General features: G+C 49.2%; 1 protein-coding gene across 1 annotated transcript in view; it reads left to right on the plus strand.

The window, feature by feature from the left end:
• The window catches only part of FTSJ3 (FtsJ RNA 2'-O-methyltransferase 3), an 801,657-nt gene that overhangs the window by 130,977 nt on the left and 652,535 nt on the right, over positions 1-18,145 (plus strand). The gene's annotated exons all lie outside the window — the stretch shown is intronic.

An 18,145-nucleotide genomic window follows, 5' to 3' on the forward strand; every position in this document is an offset into this window, starting at 1 on the left:
TACCCCCCCCCAGCTCCTCTTGGACCACGCTGTCCCCTCTCTGCCCCCCACACTCCCATTTTTTTGCTGCGGGCTCTCCTGCAGAGGCTGTGGGCTCCAGTGTGTGTATGCGAAGAGCTTGGGGCTGCAATTTGCGGGAGGGTTTATGTATTCGGGGATTTGGCTCCAGGGTTCTGGCAGAGGGACTGGGGGAAGGGGATGCTTCCCCTCCTGCTGTCACCCTTTGCAGCCCCTTTTGCTGGTGAACGCGAAGGGAAGTGAGAGCCCCTTTCCCCTTCCCATAAGGATGGGGTGGAAGGGGCTTCAGACCTTCCTTGTGAGGGGGATGCTCCTGAGACAAGGAGGGGGCATGGGGCAGGTGGATGTAGGTCCTTCCACGCAGTGGGACTCTGCCGGGGGCACTTGATTATAACGGGGGGAAACTGAGTCACAGAGGAGGTGGGGGTGCTGCTGGGAGGGTGGTTTTCTTTGTAGGATTGTGGTGGAGGGGGCAGAGGTGATGGGGCAGGAGCAGGGAGGCTTGAACTGACAGTGGAGGGGAGCACCATTTTGGGGGACATGGGTCCTGGGGAGGGTGGGCAGCAGCAGTGGGTGGTGCAGGGGAGCCTGGATGATGCTCCTGGGGTCTTGGCTAATGACATTCCCCCCCGCAAGCCTAACCCTCAGACCTTAAAGGGTCTCTGTCGTACCTCTCTGTCTCACCTCCTGCCATCCCCTGGCAGCCTCCACCCTGGCTCCTGGGGAGGGGTCCCCCACATCCCCTGTCTCTTGGGGACACTGTGGCCAGGCATGGGTCCATCCCTGAGCTGGATGAATCTCTCTCTGAGTGAAGCCTGCTCCCCTGTGCCAGGGCAGTTCCAGGGCATCCCTTGTGCATCCACGTGAGGCTTGGGGGGGGGTCGTCCCGGCTGTGGCTGCTGCACCCACCCGGGGACAGTGCCAGGCTCCACCTGCCCATGGTGACCTGGCAGCAGAAAGCCAGGCAGCGAGTTACAGTTTCTTCTTTCCTCAAGGAAATAAGGAGAGCCAAGGTGTGTTGTTGGGAAGGGGATGACAGAAGACATTGCCGTTGGGGGGTCACAATCCTGGGGGGACCAAAGATGTTTCCCCTACTTGATGTTGGTGCATCCAGCAACAGCCTCTCAGGGGGTGCTGGACCGTGCTCCCCTCTTCAGCCCAACCACAGGCTCTGCCTCTGGGAATGGCTGCAGAGCGCGGCATATTGCAGACGGATCGATAGAAGGGCAGTGTCCCTTGATGGATTCACGGTCACAGCCTCCATCCATCTTCGCTGAGCCACTTTCTGTCTCTGAAGCATGGAAGAGGGCAGGAGGTGATCAAGGTCCTTCCTGCATCTGCTGGACCGAGGCACAAGCAGCCAGCCAGGGCTGCATCCCAGCATGTGGGTGCAACCAATTGCTCATCCCAGGCCCCAAAGGGTAAATACTGGCCCAGTAATTAAAGGGAATAAACAACACAGACATAAATCTTCCGGCATTAGCTGGATTTAATCAACTGTGTCATTGCTTTGGCAAAGAAATTTGAAAATATGCAAAGCTCTGGTAAATTCAGGAAACTCTTTGTTTCTTAGGTCTCCTAACACCCCTACCCCTGACAAGTGACAGGATGAGACACACGCCAGAGCCACCTCTGCGTCACCTTTCACTTCAATATGCCTAATTGAAAATGCAAAATTTTCTAAAAGAGGCTTGAGAAAACTCCTGCACCCTCGAGCAGCCTGGACTCAGCCCATTCACCGAGTGCATCGTGGGACCAGGACACAGCCCCATGCTCTGGTTTTGGGGGGCTGCTCAAGGCTTTGTGCACCCCAGGGGACAGAAGGCACCTTGCAGCTGGGAGCACTGGGGACCCCATTTCCACGCTGAGCCCCTGAGGCTCGTCCTTGACCATCTCAGCCTGCCCACGGCCACTGAGTGGGACACGTGCAATGGCCATACTCTTCTCAGGTGCCCAAAGTGTGGGGTGACGGAAGGAAAGCAAAAATGAACATCAACTACTTTTAGTCAAGGAATTGGTTGCCAGGGACATGAAGAGAATTCCTTCCCCATATATCAGGGAAATGGTTGCAGTGCTATTTGAAAGGCCTAATTGAGGGGATTTATAGTAAAATGCAAGTTGTCAGATGTGGCAAAGGAAAAATAAAACAGTCCCTGAGACAAGGAAATCAGTCCATTCGTCATGGTTAATCTCAAACTCCTTGGTGCGGCGCAGAGACAAATGTGGGAGATTGGTATTAGGGATGGGGAGGATAAAGAGAAATATCAGATCTCCAGGAAGGAGGGAGAGGAGCGATTTAGCCTGACTTTATCTGCCTTTGGTATATTATTATTATTTTACGTAACTGCATATGGTTTGACACTCCTGTTTCTGAGCTGCTCCACGACGGCTGCTCTATGGGGCTGTTTGTGCGACTTACACCACCGCAGTGCTCCTACATTCTCCCCTGCAACCATCCCCTCCCCTTGTTTGGGGAAAACATGCAACTCCATATATCCATCCTGCACAATGGGGACGAGACTGGGGCCGGTCCCTGCACTGGACCAATGTGGCACATGTGTCCCCGCTTCCCACATGGGGCATCAGTAGCAGTGTGGGCCATGGGGCTTTGATTCCAAGTGGGACATCTGCAGGAAAAAAATAATCCTTGGTGTCATGGACATGCAGATCAGGTTGATGGAAAAGTAGAGTTTGTCTTCTCAGCTAAAAACACAGCTGAGATCAGCAATGTGCCTCAGTTTCCCTACCAGTGTGTGGGACCGTTTCTTTCCTGCATAAATCGAGTGAAGCTGAAGATGCTTTTCAGTGCAGTACTTGGTGGAGGAAGGACTGTCAGCACGTGGAGCTGCGTTAGCAGCTGCAGGCTGAGAAAAAACCCAACCCAACACATCAAGTTTCTCCCAGGGGACTTGCTTTTTGCCCTGGTTTTAAAATCCAGTTTCAGGCTTTCTGTCCTGTGTCTGACCCTTTTCCCTCCTCCTAGACCTGGAGTGAGGGGAAGAACATGCTCTCAAATTCTGCCTGACAAAAGAAAGTGGTTGCTGGGACCAGGTTTCCCTCATTCCAGGTCACTACATCATATAAACATGCCCCAAATTCGGGTAGCCCTGTCGTATTTCACCACTCAGTATAGCCTGCCTTGTCCCTGCAAGCCTTACGGCTGCTCTGAAAAGAAGAGCAGGAAAGCTTAAACCACAGACCCGCTGAATACGTTGCAGGGAGGGAAGCCAAAGGCTTGTTACTCAATGAACAACATCCTTTAACGGTTATTACCTTAGAGCTGTGCTGCCAGAAAAGTTTCTTGGTCCTGAAGACCTTGCAAAAGGCTGGGATAGCCTCTGGATGCTTCAGACCCCTTCAATCTCTGCTGGACATGCAGAAGTTGTCCATGCAGTCATATAGGGAGAGAAACCAGTGTCCTCCTGGGAGAAGGAAAACTCAACTAAAACACGAGTTGGGCTGGGTTTTGCTCTGACTCATTGCTCCATGCAGCAAACAACTGATTCCTTCAGTACATGGATAATTCCCTCCTGCCCCTTCTTTTCCCCTCCCTGGATTATATGCATCAATAGGAGATACCATGTTAGCAAAAACACCGAAACAGTGTCTGCAGATCAAAACAAGCAAACTCAAGGAAGCTGGGAAACCCACAAAGATCAGGGATCTAAATGAACGTCTCATTTGATTTCCGAGTTTCTTAAAATAGCTTGTCATATTTTTCAAATTTCTTTTGGGAGGAAGTGTCAATTTTGAATAGAAGAGAATCACAAAAGCTTTTGTTTTACAGCTAATTAAACCTCAAGGCAGAATGCTAAACTAATCATAATAATAGTCATAATTATTATTTTTCTCAATCAAAATGCTTTAGCTAAGTCAATTGAAATTTGCCAATCAGCAGATTGGCATTTCCCATCAAATGAAATGCTGCAGTTTGTGGTTGGGAAAAACTCCACAGTTTTACTTTGGAGACTGATCCCATCAATCCGCCAGCCGAAAGCGCTCTGCTTTCATGCACCAGGGGACAGAGAGATGCGTGACCCTGTCAGCATGCTGTTGGTGCCTGTGTCTGCATTAGCAGCACAGGGACCCATTCCTCCCTTGCAAGGTGCTGTTGCATTGTACGTGATGCTGTTGCATGGATGTACGTGAGTTGCATGGGTGTACACGATGCTCTTGCGTGGCTGGTGCAGCTTTGCTGATGTGAGGACATGCCTGTGCCTCTGGGGATCTGCCAGTGGTATGGCCACATCCACAGTGTTGCACATACTGCAACAGATACACCCTTCCTTTGGGTATGACCACACAACATCTTGGGCATGGACATGTTATGGGCGATGGAAAAGTCCTGCAGAGATCACGGCAAGGATGTGACTTCCTCAGAAACAGCTTGTGGCAAAAATGCCTCCCCGCTCATCAGGTTTGTAAATGCCAGTCAAGGCAGGAGAGATTCTGGATGTCTTTCAAATCTGGTTATTTATTCCCTGTATAGTTGATGAAATATTAATCTGCTCATCTCCAAAAAGGCAATCAAATAAAACCCAGAAGGAATGACGCACAGGGCCTCGATGCAGAGAACAAAAAGAAGCAAAATAAAAATAAAATAAAAATCCCAACATAATGTAAAATTCTATAAAAGGCATCTCTGTGGTGGCACGAAGGGCAGAGACGAAGCGCCCTCGGGGCAGATGGGCTTGAGAGGCTGAGCGAGACCATGCTGTGTGAAGAGGACTCAGATCAGGCGATTGCTTGGGCAGATCTGAAGCTTTCCTCTAAGGGTTTTTGGTGGGATTTCTTTGAAGGTTTCCCCTTCCTTCTCTTATGCCTTAATTAGAGGGTGGGTTCATGCCAAGACACCAGCCAGCTTGGGCCATTGCGCTGGGAGATGGGAAGAAGCCAGACGGTGGCTGTGTCGGAGGTGGTGCCGGCTGTTACTCGTAGCAACCGTGCCATTTGGCATGACGGCGACTGGCAGCCTTGCAGGGAAAGAGCTTTGATATGGGGATGGCTCCGTTCGAAGCTCGAGGCTCATACAAAGCCTCATCTCCATCTGCTTTCAGGGTAACGCAACCTGAAAATGGACTCAGCTGTTGTTTGAGGTGTTTTGCATGAGTAGGTCCTCCAAAGCCACGCTCCTTTGTCTTTCTAAGCCCAAGAACGTGGCTCTTGGAAAACATTCGTGGCTGCTGGGGATGGTGCTGGTACAAAATGGCTTGCACGTGCAGCCAAAAAAAAGTCTGGCAAAGCGTTGTCCAGTTTTGTATCCTCTGAGCCCACTTTATTTGCAAGCTTGGGGATGTTGGCACATCTTTCCTTTACAGTAATCTCACAGACAATCTCCTGATACTTGATGAGTCCAAAAACTTTCCACCTTCTCTGTTTCTCCAGCTGTGGCCTGTGTACAGATGAGGTGGTTATTGTGGGAAGTGATGGGAAAGCTAGCTTGCCTACTAGTTGCAGTGATAAAATAATTTAGCCACATAGGTAAAAATCCTCTTTCTATCATGTATTTTTCTCCAGGCACATGTTAACTGTGATCCTGTAGGTCCTCACTGCTTCAGCTGGGGAAAAAGTCCAGTCATTTACTTGGTATGTCTTTTGGTTTGCTCTCTTGTTCTATAAAGTCCACCGGTCCATAAGAAGCACAGAGATTATTAATACACCTATAATGCTTCATTCCATAAAGTTTAAGGTCCTTGACAGTTTGCTAACTGTATTTCTCCTGCATGTTTTACTCCACCATTGCTCAGCCAGGATTTTTCCTTCATTAGGAATAATTAACTGCTGAGTAAGGGTCACCCAAAGGACTGCAGTTTATTACAGGGGGAAAGAGGAAATCACAAAGCTCATCTGTAGAAGAGGATCCAGTTTAGACAGGGATATATTTCCCTCTTCAGCATATGTTCTTGAATGTCTTAATGGTGGGCATCGTGTGTAAATGGGAAAGTCGTGCTGGCCTGCACCTCCCTCCACACATGCGGAGCATTGCTGTGGCAACTGCAGTAATTGCTTCTGCAGAGCAGTTAATAATAGGGCAGAGCTGCCTTTGGAGCAGTGCATTCCCCTTTTCTGGATGGAGAAGAGAAGAGAAGAGAAGAGAAGAGAAGAGAAGAGAAGAGAAGAGAAGAGAGAAGAAAAAATCTCCGCTTTTCCTCCTTTCCCACCTCTCTGCAAAGCAGTATATCCCACTTGCAGAAGATCTCTCTTCCTTGCAGCCTGACTCCTCCACCTCCTCTGTGCATGTCCTAGGCTATCTGGGATGGAGCCAGGTATGAAGCTAGAGGCATCTTTCACATCCAGACTTTTGCACGGGGAGTTTTTGACCTCAGGCTACCAGGGAATGCCTGCTGGCAGGAATGATGCTCACTAGTGAAAATGCAGCTTGGGTCAGGCTCCATCTGCTGATGCTGGGCTGCAGAAAAGCCTCATCTCACAGTTCACCATGGTCAGCCCCAGACAGTGTGAGGTCACCAGTCCATGTCCCAGTTCAGATGTGCACTGGGGAAGGGCAGTCCTCCCTTGCCGTATCCCAGCCGCTCGGCACTAGGTGTGCTGAACCACGAGACGGGACGCCATCCCTCAACCTCTCAGCGCTGCAATTCAGTGGGACTGAATCCAGCAGCAGAGCCTCACGGACGCGCTGACAGATGTCTGCTATAGCTCATTCCTCTCTCCCCATCCATCTCCCCTGCTTTTTTCTGCCTGCTGCAGGGATGACAGCCTCCAGGGTGCTGGGACCCCAGTGCAGGGCCGGGATGTACAGCTAGCAGCCTCAGCATCTAATTCCATTCTGCAATCAATCTTGCTGCTTGTGGTTTGCCAATTATCCAGAGAAGCGGCTCAGAAACCAGCCGCACGGATAAGTGGAAGCTTACATCTTAAGCACGGGAAGGAAATGGGCAGCAGCTGGAGCTGCCTCTTTGTTCGTGTGCCAGCAGAAGGTGCATTGGCAGCACTCTGACCTGCGAGCAGACGAAACCCACACTCAGCTTTGCCTGGCACAGTCCGTTGTCCCAGCTCGTGAGCTTTACAGAAAGGCAATCATATCCACTCTGAAGCAGGGATGTGGTCTCATGGGTCTTTTTCTACTTGGGGTTTTGTTGCTAAATAGGATGACTCAACACAGCAAAAGCCTCCACGTTCCCATTAACTTGAGCATAAGCATCTAAATTAACTAGTTTTGCAAGATTTGGCTCCAGCTTGGCACTTCAGTGCACTGGTCTGCTCAAAGCTACCTGCAGCTGGAAGGTGTGCTCAGCAAGATGCACAATGCAAAATTTGCCTTGTTTAACGCTGAGTGAGCTGTTGCCTTTGAAGCACTCTGCACTTTGAAAGCTTTGCTGCTGCTAAGAAAGTCATTGCCGTGTCCATGAATTCCTTTCCCATGGGAAGGAACTGGCTCTGCTTGCTTTCTAGGCAGAGAGGTGTTTGCACTGCTCAGGTTTACTGAGTCCCAAAACACTGGTCTGTGTTCAGGCTTGAGATATTGAATCTGCAGGAATGGTCACCTTCCATTCAAACAGGAAAATTAGGAAATGAAGACTAGAAAATGTGACCCAAAGGCACCCAAACTAGAAGGGTAAGAACCCCAAAGTGGATCTTCTATTTTTTATAAACCACCTGGAAATTTAGGCTTTTTAATAGCTGGAGCCTTCCAGTCAGTGGGAGTGACTCATTCAGCATCAGGTGAGAGTCTCCCCTGAAGCTGAAGGTGCTAAAACGGGTCAAGTGAGGCACAGAAATGCCCTTAGAGAAGTTCTGGTCCAGGAGATATTTTTCCTGGGCACTTCCAAGGGCAGATTGCAGGAGCTACGGCTGCTTCGTGGGAAGCTGTCACTTCTGCCGCCCTCAAAACCTCACGAATATTTCCCTTCGGAAAGCCACGGGGAGGAGACTTGGTTCTTACAGAATGCCTGGAGCGTACTGGAGGCTTGGCAGCTGATAAAAGCCCTTTAAACTAAAATTAGCCGTGGAGCAGCAGGCAGGGGAGAGGGCAGGGGGAAGCAGGTCAGACCGTGAATGCAGCGGCTGCTCGGGCTGCTCACCCAGGTCTCCAGTAACATCACTTGTGGTTCTCCTCCACTCTTGGGATTTCTAGTGCTGGTTAATCTTTCTGACAGCTAATGCCAGCCCAGAAGAGCACCTCTTAGCGTCACCTGCCCTGTCTTCTTAAGCTTGGCTTGTACAGGTTCAGTTATTTAGTAAGTGGTGGGTTTGCCAAGACATCTCTTTTCCTCCCCACGTACAAGCAGCTCAGGTCTGTGAGTGTCCTCCACAGATTCCTTTTGCTCCTATGGACCGAGCCATGCTTGCAGGGACCAGCGTAAAAGCCTCTCTGGGCTGCTGGGGTTTTAGGTGAGCACACTGAGCTGCTGGGCATTTACAGCCAAGGCTCTGCAAGAGGATGGGAGCGTGGTCCAGCCTCAGAGAGATGCTCTAAGGTCTTGGCGTCCTTAGATGCCTAGTAACAAGGATCCAAGAAATGCCTTAGCAAGGTAAATTTTTTTGAAAGAGGAGGGATGTGTCCTTGTCCTTGGCTGAGTTATGTCCGAATGGCTTCCACTGTGGCTGAATCCTCAGCTCCTGAGCAGTGCCATGTGCAAGGAGGTCAGAACGAAACGAATCGTCAATCTGTCACTGCCTCCGGGCAGAGATCAGACATTTATTATCCCGCGTGGTACACCTATAGAGAACACATGTCCTGCGCTCTCAGCAGACAAAGCAGCATGGGCAGGGAGAGCAGCGGTGATTTATGTCATGCTGCCAACATGCTGAGCCAGCGCTGGAGCCTGCTGCACCCCGTCCCTTCCCAGGGCACTAACTGCCTCCCAAGCAAATTCACATGTGCTCTGCAGGCAGCACCTTCGAGACAACATCCCTCTCTCCAGTGAAGGTCAGAGAGCTGCTTCTCTGAGGCATCTCCATCCCTTTGACCTTCTCCAGCGGGGGAGAGGACAAATTCCAGGATTATTTCTAGGGTCCTGCAATCTGACATGGGTGTGTTTAATCCATCATTTGCTTGCTTGCAGGGGTCTACACTTGCCTGGCATTTCCTCAGCTCCTGCCTTCAAGAGCTGGGATTTCCCAGCTGTTCCACTTTCCCCTTCCCAGTTTGGGCAGAGCAAACTGGGGCAAGCACCAGCAGCCTGGCTGGGAGTACGCAGGGGTCCCCAGGAGGTGCTGGCTGATGGGGACTGGCTCCGAGGAGGCACATAGGGAGCATGGGGAGATGGAGGAGAAGGGCTCACGAAACAGCGGAGGGTGCTGGGAAGGAGGGAAGCAGTGAGAGCAGCAGACCGACAAGGCTGGAAGAGCAGACCGCAGGCAGATGGGAACCTTTTGAAAACTGGGCTAAAACAAACTGGAGTCCCAAAGGCCAATCTCTCCGTCACAAGAGGGACCTGGACCAGCATCACCCTGTGCAACTTCCTCCGCCTGCATCTGCCGGAGAGCAGGAACAGTTTGGGAAATCAGGCCCTTTTCCAGTGTTTTTCAGTCCTATGAGCAATCTGCTTGGGCAAACCAGGGGCTCCTCTGTGCTTTCATTTCCCATATTGCCAACTAAGCTTAAAGCCCAGCTTGTAAAGGATGTGTAAAGCAAAGTGTACCAATGCTTTTAACAGGGTGAATTACAGAGCAGAATCCCAATGCGATGTGTGTGCAGGAACTTCACAGCGGTTCTTACCACAAACACAAGCAGCCGGCTTCAAGCCCAGGGGGAAGAGTCGTGCTGAATTTAAGAAAATGGGAAATGCTATTTGTGCCTGGCAGAGGGGTTTCGGGAGGCCCTGTGCTGCTGCTGTGTGTGGGGCTGTGTCCCAGGGCTGCCAGCCCGGCGGGGACAGCGCGGGGACGGTCACTGCACAGTCTGTAGGTGCTACCAAGGTGACACACGCAAGTGCTTTCTCGTTTGCAAAATAAATCCCAGAAGGACCAAAATAGGGGGCCCAGAAAAAACCGCCAGTTTTCACAGGGGTGCTCAGCTGGCCGGCAAGAGCTCGTTGCTGATCCATGAGTCTTTTGATGAATTTTCTGTATTTTGGGCTATACCTGCCGCTGAGCAGGTTTCATCTGGGCTTGGATTTTGCTGTGGCTGGCAGGAATGGCATGGGCTGCCGTGATGGGGACATCCTGCCACTTTCAGGGGGTGAAGGAGTACAGAGAGACAGATGAGTAAATAGCCTCTCGGCTGCTGAGACATGGCTTTGCTGTCTGCACACATAATTTTTTAGCAAGGGAAGAAGCAAAACATGCAGGGATATAACCTGCACAGCCATTATGTTTATGCTGCAATGAGATAGCTTTGTTGATACAATCCTGTCTAACCTGAGGCAATCCAGGACCTTTCTTGGCTTTTACAAGCTCAGGGGGTTGCAGAGGCAAATTGCTTCTCAGTGACACCCATCAAGGAGTAGGGGTTTGTTCTCAGAGCAGAGGTCTACCACCGCAAACCAAAAAAGCTCTGGTTTGACCTCTGCCAAGGACCTTGGGTGCTCAGAAAAATATTAATATTGTCAAACTTTACCTGGGCTTTAAGTATTGCTTGGATCAGAGATATCTTGATGAGCTGTGGTTTTTCTTCCAGTCTTCAATGTGGGGTTTTTTTTTTTTCCTATTCTCACTCTGTTATTATCATTTAGCATGCTCAGTTAGCCAGGGACCAGAATCACTTGGCTTAGCTTGGTGGGGAGAAGGAGCCTGTGCATCTTGTTTGAGATCAGCCCTTCTTCCCTGTGATCCCATCAGATCCTGGGGTTGCTCTGGTCCCTTCAAGGTGCTTTTATTTCATGTGAATCTCTGTAAGAGCTTGACTGTGCCTCAGGTTTTATTCTAACATGAGCTTTATAGGGCTGCAGCTCCCATCAGGGGCCAGGAAGGGAAACCCTGCTGATGCAGACCAGGGTTTGGCTGTGGGATCCTGGGACTATGGCAAGGGTTCAACCAGATTTCTATCCCTAAATCCAGTGTCTGGAAGCTGAAATCATCCCATTTCCCAATAGCAGGACAAGCCCAGAGCCTGGATGTCCTCTGTGACATGCCCAGTGGCTTCTGTACTGTGTTTCTGCTGCTGTGATGAAGGCGCACAGGGAGTTTGAGCCACAAAAGTAATAGTCGTGAAACGAGTTTGTGTGATTAACCTCTTTATTCCAGCCAAAGGACCTGGATCAGCCCCAAGTCAGCTTAATGGCTGCTCTGCGGACATTATCCAGCTGATAGATCTTCCTTGTAATCACTGTGCTGTAAGGATGAGACAGACTGATCTATGGATGTTTGCCTGCCATTTAACCAGCCCTGTAATGGTGACTGGGATTATTTAACACAAAATGATTCACGGGCTGGGAAACACTGTTCAGTGGGAAACAGTGATCACGATGGGTTCATTGGGGAAAAGGCCCAAGGGCATCCCGGTATTGAGCTTGGGAGAGTTTTTTTAAGGCACTGAAATATTTTGTAAAGCAAAACCACATCTTTCTCCATTGTTCTTTCAGTTTATTTTGTTTTAACTTTTATATTACTTGGTGGGGGAGGGTCGTCATCTGTCACTGTGGAGGTCTCGACACTGGGGCCAGTCACCTTAAGGTCCCTTCTTCCCACCCCAAACAAGACAGCTGCTTTAGGTCAGATGAATCAAGCCCTCAGCAAGGCAAAGCTAGAAGAGGGAAGAAAGTCATCAGATAGGTACAGGGGAAAAAAATCAGCTCAAGGAATGCATCAAAAGCAGCGAGTGAAGTACCGGCCAGGTTGTGTGAAAGCTCTGCAAAGCAAGTCAGAGCTATTTCCTGAGCCTTGTATAATGCATACAAGCATTTCCTAAAATCTTCCTGGAAAACGAGATGTAGTTGAGCTGATGGAAGGGAATTATCCAGAGATACCCTGCTAATATGTTGTGACAAGCTCCCTGCTGCAATGCATTAGGTCTCCACTTAAATGCAGCAGCACAGAGAGAGTGTGAATGAGTGAGAGCTGTAGAGAGAGGTTCCCTGTGCTCCACCGTGACACTGAGAAACCTCAGGGAGGGGAAAAAATAAAACCAGAGTCACTGGCACTGATGCATGGGGGGAGATAGCCTGGCTGTGTCAGTAAATACTTCGGATCATCATTTGCTCTGAAATTGGGGTGTGGGTGGTGGGTTTCCAGCTTTGATGCTTCGTGAGTATTGGAGGTGAAGGAAACCAGCCAGGCAGGATCGCAGGATCAAATCCTGGTCTAGGGGATGCTGGTGAGCTACAACACATCATTGGGCTCTTTGGTATAACCTGGAAGCCAAGAAATCTTAGTCAGATCCCAGCAGCAAAAGAGCTGGTCCTAAAAAAGTAATTAGATGTCTCTCTCTCTCTCTGCCTGCATATATCTCGGTATGTATGAACTTATTTCCCCAGCTTCACTATTTCAATAACAGCTTTTCCCTGGGGATGCAAGAGTTGGTACCAGCAGGAGAAAAAAGGTTCTCACATTGCAGAGAGTGATACATGAACTGCAGGCTTTCATTCCGCTATGATTTGCAGATGTTTTCTGTTTGTGTTTGTGAGGGTTTGAAGGACCACAGTGTGTTCACGAGGAAGATGCCTCGCAACCAGCAGGTCATTGGAGCCAACAGACCAGGGAGGTGACATCCTTTGTCTGCCTGGACTGGCTGGATTCAGATGAAATGAAGACATGGGGAATGACTCAGAGGGCCCAAGGAATGACTGAAAGCAGCTCTACTCATGACAGAGATGATCTGCAAGGCAGAGTCCAACCAACCTCTTGAAAGCAGAGATGGACAAGGCTGAGTTTGTCCCCTTCTACGCCCCCAGGACTGCTGCTGGTGGAGCAGGTGAGGATGGGACATGTGCCCAACGCTGCATCTAAAGCCACAGCTGCCATTTCCAAGGACTGGGCCCCACTTTTCCCCTGCATGCAGTGGGCATAGCACGCTCTCGCTGCAAACCAGCACATGTCACTGGATGCCAAACTTTCCCTCGATGGTGATGGGACCAGCGTCAGGCTGAGCTTCACCTCACAGGGCTGTCCCGCAAGAAGGGCTGGGATGGAAGGACTTTTCCAAGCAGCTGTAGCTGCCTTGCAAACAGCACAGAGACCTGTTTGTCTCAGCTAGGCTGACAGCACCGCAGCCTCTGCAGAGGGAATTGCTGGAGGCAAAGAGCAAATCTAAAGGATCAGATGGAAAACGGTGAGCAGTGCCAGGCGGGCAGGCAGGGCGCTGGGGTCCAGCGACAGCACCTGGGGAAGGCAGATGGGCAGAGGAGAGCCCTGCCAGTCTGCAGTGTGGGACCAGCTGTGATAACTGCTCTGCTCCACAGGCAACTGCCTGGGGGGACCTTTGCTGGATTAGAAAAGTGGAGTATTTCTGCACCTAATTGACTTGACAAAAGCACGCCATGCCGGAGGACATGAGACAGTCCCAGGAGCAGGCTAAGCAAGTGCCATCGCTCCTGCCCTGGCTGCTGAGGCTGCTCCAGACATTGCTGTGGGCAGCGTTTCCAGCCAAGTAATTTCTGATGACCATAAAAGCATGACCTGTCAGTTCCCACATGCTTTCTTTCCAATGCTCTCCTTTAGCTTCTTGAAAAGGTTGTGTGGGTTAGCTCGGTGACAGAGCTAACCAATTCGTTCAAGCATGCGGAGAGAGCAGCAGGGTCCCATTCACTGCACCCCGCTGGCTCCACCACCCCACTGACCGTTCAAGCATCACTGCCCTGATCTAAGATGCTCTTTGCTGAAAAAAAGGGAACTTGGGGAAGCCAATGGAGCAGCTCTCATTACAGGAGGAGTGGAAAGCTTTGATTTCATTTTTAGCAGACCCCCACAAACCCACAGGTTGGGATTTATTCCTACTCAGGTCCTCTTCCAGCACCAGTTCACTCACTTCTAGACAAGGGCGAGCTCGTAAAACACTCAGCTGCTGAATAAGAAAGTCACCGCTGTAAGAATTTGTCTAAATACATGAAGTTAGGGGAATCACGGAATAATTTAAGTCAGAAAGGATGTCTGGGGGACTTCTGGGTCACGTTTCAGCTTGTCCTAGGGCTGAATCCTGAGACAGGCCAAAGGACGTCCCTGGAAGAGCTCACATCTCTGCACCACAGACGGTGTCTGCAGACACCCACGCCGTCCCCTCTTCAGCTCAGACACAGGCGGATTTGGGTTCACCAGCTCTGTGAACATCGTGCCACTGGGGACCCGAGCAAGGAGGGTGACCCCAATGTCCTCTGTGAAAGATCCACCCTGCCTGCAACCACCTGGAGGCAACCAGGCTGTCTTCTCCACCCAAAGGGTCAATGCTTCTCCTACCACCCTTGATTTTCTTTTTCTCTTTTTCTTTTTCTTTTTCTCTTTTTCTTTTTCTCTTTTTCTTTTTCTCTTTTTCTTTTTCTCTTTTTCTTTTTCTTTTTCTTTTTCTTTTTCTTTTTCTTTTTCTTTTTCTTCTTTTTCTTTTTCTTTTTCTATTATAGTTCATTATAGTTTTCATTATAGTTTTTCTTTTTCTTCATTATAGTTCATCTTCAAAAATCTATAGAAATGGTATTTAGAAGAAATTTGTATCTTCAACCCTCTCTTTTTCATAGCAGCCTGGTCATTTGCTATTCACACTTTGTGAGGATTTAATGTAATTGTCTCCTGACAACTTCCATTTTCACTTGCCAGGTACTGAGCTCCGGTGAGGCTCACACTTCAGCTTAAGTCACATTACTGAAAAGCTCTTTCAGTTGGAGGCAGATGCCTGGCTTTGCTGCAATTTGAAAAGTATTTGCATATGAAATAAACCCGGCTTATTTCAGGGAGAAGTGCCAAAGGGCTGCAACCAGCTGGGGCCAAGTCCGGAACACTGGGAGCTCATGTGTTGGGAGGGAGGAAGAAGGAAGAAGGTGTATTGGGGAGGGGAATAGAGAGAAAATGAACAAGCAAGGGTGAAAGAGAGACAGAGGAGTGAGAGAGAAAGCAGTGTGCTGCAATGTCTCTCTTCCCTTCGATCTCTTGCAAGAGAAATGCAAATTTTTCTCTTTACAGGAGAGAAGAGAGACAAATTATAAGGTTGTCCTCCTAGACAACACCTAGGGTGTTTTTGGGGAGTCTCAAGGATCTAGTGCTCTGCTGGCACACAATAAAATAGCCAGTAACCTCTTCAAAAATCCATCCTTTCGCACTGGGGGGGATCCAGCCACATTGCAGCCAGGGCACAGCCCCCACTCCCCTGCCCCTGTGTGGTGGAGAAAGGCCAAGGCTGTTCTTGGTGGTGGTCTGCCTGTGCAACCTCTTGGGTTCAGGTAGCCCATAAGCACACAGCCCTGAGCTATCTGAGCTTGCCTCCAGCCCTGGAGATTTAGTTTTTATCGTTTCCCTTGCACTGACTGCAAACTTCGGGCTTCCCATTTATTATTCTTTTAAAGAGCATCTTCCAAATCAAAGACAATTGCAATAAACTGAAAAGGAGCTGAAATGAAAATAACCCTGCATGTGACATTCCTTGGAAGCTGCCTGAGTCTCTTTGCCCCCACGAAGCCACCAGCTGTAATTTGCTCTTTGGAGGGAGGCTCTGATCTCCCATGGTCTAATGACTGTGTGCATGGCCGTGTGGCTAATTGCTGCTTTTGTTTTCTCAGCATTTCATGTTCTTTTCCAAAGCAAACTAGGTTTCTAGAGCAGACAGGAGCAGCTGCAAAATAGAAAGAAAAAAAAAGTGCAAGTGCTAGAGTCAAAGCTCCACTGGGCTAAACATAGGAATTAATTATAAAATTCACACATATATGTGCGTACATGTGTCAGGCTGTCCTGGTTTCGGCTGGGATAGAGTTAATTTTTTTTCCTAATAGCTGGTACAGTGGTGTGTGTTGGATTTAGGATGAGAATAATGTTGATAACACACTGATGTTTTAGTTGTTGCTAAGTAGTGTTTACACTAAGTCAAGGACTTTTCAGCTTCTCACCCCACTCTACCAGCAGCAGGCTGGGGGGGCACAAGAAGTTGGGAGAGGACACAGCCAGGACAGCTGACCCCAACTGACCCAAGGGAGATTCCAGACCATAAGACGTCATGCTCAGTATATAAGTTAGGGGGAAGATGGCAGGGGACTGCTGCTCAGGAACTAACTGGGCATCGGTTGGTTGGCAGGTGGTGAGCAATTGCACTGTGCATCACTTGTTTTGTATATTCCAATTCTATTATTATTATTATTATTATTATTATTATTATTATTATTTCCCTTCCTTTTCTGTCCTATTAAATTGCCTTTATCTCAACCCACAAATTTTACTTTTTCTTCCCAATTCTCTCCCCCATCCCACCGCGGGGGGGGAGTGAGCGAGCAGCTGCGTGGTGTTTAGCTGCCTGCCGGGATTAAACCATGACACAGGCCTAGGATACAGGAGAGGGGGATTGCAGAGTGAGATTCATCATCTGGAAGTTTGTCTGACCATTAAAAAGTAGGCTTTGAGCCATGCACACCAAAGCCAAGAAAAAAAAAAAGACATCTTGTTGCCATTGGCCAACGGCCTCATCCCCTCTGGTCTTTTCCAGGTTTTCTCCAATGCCCCTGGTTTTGAGGGTACTTCCCAGGCTGGGTTGTCCCCCTCAATTCTTCACCCTTTCCCTGCCTTTGCTCACTGTGTAACTCCTCCTGCTTACAGCTCCCTGGTCTTCCAGCTCTGGGCTGCCATAGAGCTGTGCAGATGCCTAACACTTCTTTCTTCCCTTGACTCTCCTGCTTTCTGTTGAACATACGAAGGCTTGCAGATGTCATTTGCAGAATAGATAAATACCCATTATATGTTCTAGCCAGAGCCTTCGTAACGATTCTACAGCCTCAATACAATTTTCTGCAGCTTTCCAAGCTCAGTGCCAGTCAATCCTTCTGATTCCTCCAGAGCGTCAGACTGAAGTCAGAACTGTGTCTCCTTCCCATGGGAATCTATTAACTCCTACTGTCATGAGCAATGTTTGGTTAATAATGTTCCTACTTTCTCAATGCGCCATATATGCATGAAAGACAGATAACGCCAGCACAAAGGCTTTGTTAATGCAACAGAAATATATTGGATGTTTTCTTTTCTGAAAGTGCTCTGTGCTGTGTCGTGTGTGAGAGCAGGAATGCATGAGGGTGTGCAAAGGGGAATGGGGAAAGAAGCCATAAGCTTTATCAGAGGGATTGTAATTGAAATTAAATTGCGTTTGATGTACCATGATTAGCAATTCCAGAGTGAATGGGAGACAGGCAAAGTGATAGTGCTCATGTGAAATGCCTTGTTCAATCACTTCTCCACATTATTAAAGTCATTTGGAAGCACCATTTCTTGCCATTGGCACAGACTCACCTGACCCAGGGAACGTGTGCTCCAAAGACATCATTCATGGGCCAAAAAGCTAAGCAGCTGGGAAGTCCTTTGCTTTTTTCTATGAAGTAAGCCTGTCTCTTGCTGTGGGTGTGGAGCTTTGCCTGAATTGAAAAGATCGGTCTGTCTGCTGATGGGTCAAGACCTACCAAAAGGGTCACAAAAAGGAATAGGGGAGGATTTTGAAACAGATTTTGAAAGACTGGGCTAGCAAGAAGTCTAGCCATAGGTCAAGATACAGCTTAAGCTGTAAGTGTAGAAGTTTCTTTCCCAACGGATGGGCCTGCTGCAGCAGGCTGAACAGCATCCTCTGAGCAGGCTGCATGGTGCCAATGGTACCATCACATACCAGTAGGTGTGGCTGGACTCCAGACCTTCAAAACAGGCTTTCTGGGGGCTTCAGCCAGCCCTGACGGTCCTCAGTGTCCCACTGTGTCCAGCTGCCACCTTCTAAATGGTTGAAATTCAACTGGAGGTGCAGAAGAGACCAACCTGGGAGTTCAGTGGGGCAGTTTAGCAGAGGCTGCCCTGGTCGACGGTGCAGTTATCTCATGCAAGTCCCCTGAGCTGTATCTTCTGACCCATTTGACCATGATCCCAGGGTTATTTTCCGTGGTGCCTAATTAAGCAACTCCTGCCTCCTCCTCACCCCGTTCCTCACTCCCTCCCAGTCCCATATGAGGCTCTTGGTTGTGCTGGAGGTGCAATTTCTGGGTCTGCTTAGTCAAGTGGATGGGGCAACCGACTGAAACTTTTAGTTGCCCCCCTTCTCTCATTTTCTTTCACTTCTGCCAGCATG

Source organism: Haliaeetus albicilla, chromosome 7, assembly GCF_947461875.1.
Source record: "Haliaeetus albicilla chromosome 7, bHalAlb1.1, whole genome shotgun sequence".
Taxonomy (NCBI): domain Eukaryota; kingdom Metazoa; phylum Chordata; class Aves; order Accipitriformes; family Accipitridae; genus Haliaeetus; species Haliaeetus albicilla.